General features: G+C 46.2%; 1 pseudogene; it reads left to right on the top strand.

Moving 5' to 3' along the window:
* Positions 1-3,077: 3,077 nt before the first annotated feature.
* LOC139225946 (U2 spliceosomal RNA) lies at positions 3,078-3,256 on the top strand (annotated as a pseudogene).
* Positions 3,257-3,587: the final 331 nt, after the last annotated feature.

Below are 3,587 nucleotides of genomic sequence, written 5' to 3'. Positions count from 1 at the left end.
CCCAAGGGTCACCTGCACACCTCGTGTAAGGGAATATAAAAGGTTGTCTGCCATTCTGCTTAGGCACTCTGGAGTTGTATTAAAGAGACTAAGGTCACATCAGTTTTAGCTCACAGTACTCAGTCTTGTGGAGTTCTTCCATACCTAATAGCTTACACCATCAACAGCTTGTAAGTGAGAAGAGATTGTGGGATGAGGGTTATGTGGGATGTGAGAAGGAGGATTAGGAATGAGCATACTGTCGTCATCAATGGTTTCAACCTCGCCACTCGCCACGGCCTCAGTGATGGCCCCTCCAATTATCTCCAGCACCATCACCTACAGCGCAGTAATGTTGTGTAGACATGCTTGCCCACTGCCTGTCTGGTGGTGCTCACACTGGCTGTGAGCCACCTTGGCCTACAAGCAAAAGGATTGTGTGTCAGTGAGTGTGGTGCAATGTGTTTAAGTGATGTGCCTGTCATGGTTGAATAGCTGACATTGTGTGCAAGGTGCAAGATGTGGGTGTGTGACTTGCAACAGTGGTAAGTGTGTGAGGGTGAGGTGAAACTATGATTGTGAGGTATGAGTCGTGATTGCTAGAGATTGTTGGTAGGTGAGTGATGGGGTGTGGTGCATTGAGCAGTGTGTGAGGCTAGTGTGCAGTTGGTGGAATATGGCATTTGTAGATGCATACACTCACCTTGGCCTGTGTGAGGTCATTCTTGCAGCACTGGATCTAGGTCCTGGGGAAACAGTGGTGGCACTGACGGCTTGCGCTATCTCCTCCCACTGCCTTCTGATGTTTTGTCTTGAAGGTCTCCTGCCCCTCTGCAGATGGTAGACCTGTTCTCTTCTGTGTACCCCCAGGACCAAAGCCTCCAGTGCTGCATCTGAGAAACAAGGTGCCCAATCTCTCCCCTGTTGTGACATTTCTGCAACTACAGTGACAATGAGGTGCTTCTGCAACAAAACTCCTCCCCTTTAAGTGCAGAGAGCCTTAAACTCTGCAGGCAAACTTTAATTGAACAGCAGACTGCACCTAATATTGGTCCCCCTGTTGAGCGCTGAGCCAACCAGCAGCATGCAATCATGCTAATGAGCAGGCAGCATGAATTTTGTGTGCTGCCTGCACTCCTGCCAACCAGCACGGACAGATCGCGCATCACGATTCCCCCCCCCCACCTCCGTTTTCTGGCCTAATCCAATTTCACCCCCAAAGAATTTAAATCTACCCCTCAGGATGAACAAAATGCCAAATGGATATTTAAGTGATCAAGCATTCAATTAATTCTGCAGTGGGTTAATATAATGTAATATTTAAATAAACTGGAACAATTTTTTTTAAGTAACAGAATGGTACAGTTTGTGTGTGCACAGGGTCTTGCACAGTAAGGTTCTGGCATTAGGCTGAAGGAACTTCAGCTGGTTGAGATTACAGTTTTCATCCAGTAATATTTAAGTTGTCTGACTAATAAACTGAAAACCAGAAATACATTTTAGTCTTTATGTTTTATGGCAACAATTACCCTATTAGCACGATGGGTGGGGAGTCAGTTCACATCCAGTTTATGCTAGCTGGGCTTTTTTTCTGTTGTGAATTACAGTGCGTTTACATTGAACGGTCACTCACAGTAGGCAGAGTAACGTGGAAAATCACTGCCTGCGTACACTGGGGAAATAAGTTCACTGGTCTTTAGAAAGCTTTATATTATGACATTTTGCATATAATGAAATGATAATGAATAGTATTATACAGAATTATAAGCAAGATTGTTGGAGACTGAATCACGCAACTTTAAAATAGTTTATCCACTCTTTAGCAACAAACAGTAGTGGCATACACTGAGGTAGAGAGTCAATAAGAGGTGTCCCAAAGTAGGAGTCTTGGAAAATAATGTAATACAGAGAGAAGACACAGTTGGAAGACAAGAGAGGGAAACACAGGAGAGAGTAAGGAAAGATCCTCTGAATGCCGAAATATTATTAATCCAACAGATCTTGTGTTAGGAATTGAAGTGGGAGAAATTGGGCTCTGTAGCGGCCATTGTTTAGGCAGTACGCAGCCTGAAATGCTCAAAAATGTCGTCCGAGATGCGCATGCATACACTTCTGATGGCAAGTGTGCCGGTCGCCATCTTGGTATGGTGCCACAAGGAACATTATAGAGCACACCATCTACATCCTCAAGCAACCCTTCCGCTGCCTGGACCGCTCTGGAGGAGCCCTGCAGAACTCAGCTTAGTGGGTATCAAGATTTGTGGTAGTATGCTGCATGCTGCAGAATCTGGCCATTAAGGGAACTGCCCTTGCCACCACCTATCAGGCAAGAAGCTGAGGAGCATGAGGAAGAGGAAGAGGAGGAAGAGGAAGCGCAACTGGAAGTGGAGGAAAATGAAGAGAAAGACAGGTTATAACCTAGACAGCCCCTCTCTTCCAGACCCATACGTGATGAAATAATTAATGAGTGATATCAGTACCCTCAGCCACACCTCCCCATTCATCAACAGTCCCACACTCCTTATCTTTTCTCTATCACTGACCATCACATCATCCTTTTTCCGACAACACAAAAGTAAAAACAACCAGACCATGCACATTCCAATCCAAAATTATTAAATTCAATCATGACATAATGCATACAAAAATAAACGAATCACCCTTGTGCATTCCCTTAGTGCCTGTCTTCCATGTGCCTTTGCCTATCCTAATGCTCCTACATGGTGCTTCCCCAGTGGCTGCAGCATGGCTGGTGAAGGCTGCTGACCTCTAATTGAGGAGACTGCAAATGGCCTTGTAGGGTAACCTCAAGCAGCTCTGGGCCTAGAAACACCGGCTTCAAACTGCACTATTTTGACTTGGGCTGCAGCAGTCTGGGCTGGCTGGCTGATGAGCAACAGCAAGACCACTGGCAGACCGGCAGGGATGGCAACATGATTGCTGTTATCCTGAGAGAAAAAGAAGTTTTGTGCTCCATGGAACCACTGCCACTCTCCCGTGGTGACGCCTCAGCAATCTTACTGATCTGTTGAAGAACAGATTGATGTGTTGTCCTGGAAGCCCCTTTGAACAGAGGCATCCAGAGCCATGTTGGCCTTTTCGCTTCTCGGCCTTTTGGCTAAGATCAAGTGTAGTATCTGTTCTTATCAGTTTAATATCCCCTATGGGGACATGATATTGAATTGATTTTTGGACAGGGAGCTGGATCAGGGGCATGCCCCGTCCACTCCATGCACCGACCTGGTATTGCAATATTTCCAGGAACGATGCAACTTCGCCTCTCGGCCTTTTGGCCTAAGATCAAACACATTGGCGCAAAGTGATCTTTGGCGTTAGAGTTGATCTGGAACGAAATTGGATTAAAAAAAAATTTAAAAAAAAAATCCAGAGCCATGTTGGCAACAGTCTGAGCTTGCAAGGCAGCACTCAGACCTTTGATGTGGCATCGGCCATCAGACACTGCATCATGGTGGGTTCCACAGGTGCTGATGGAGGTGACCACTCCTTTCATGTTGGAAAGGATGGGCTCCAAGGTCTGCGCATAGCCCTGTGCCAAGTTTGTGCCGGACTCCTCCATACTCCTCGTCATTGAGCACAGGCTTTCTGGA

This window comes from Pristiophorus japonicus, chromosome 15, assembly GCF_044704955.1.
Source record: "Pristiophorus japonicus isolate sPriJap1 chromosome 15, sPriJap1.hap1, whole genome shotgun sequence".
Taxonomy (NCBI): domain Eukaryota; kingdom Metazoa; phylum Chordata; class Chondrichthyes; family Pristiophoridae; genus Pristiophorus; species Pristiophorus japonicus.
This window is presented reverse-complemented; position numbering and strand designations above follow the sequence as displayed.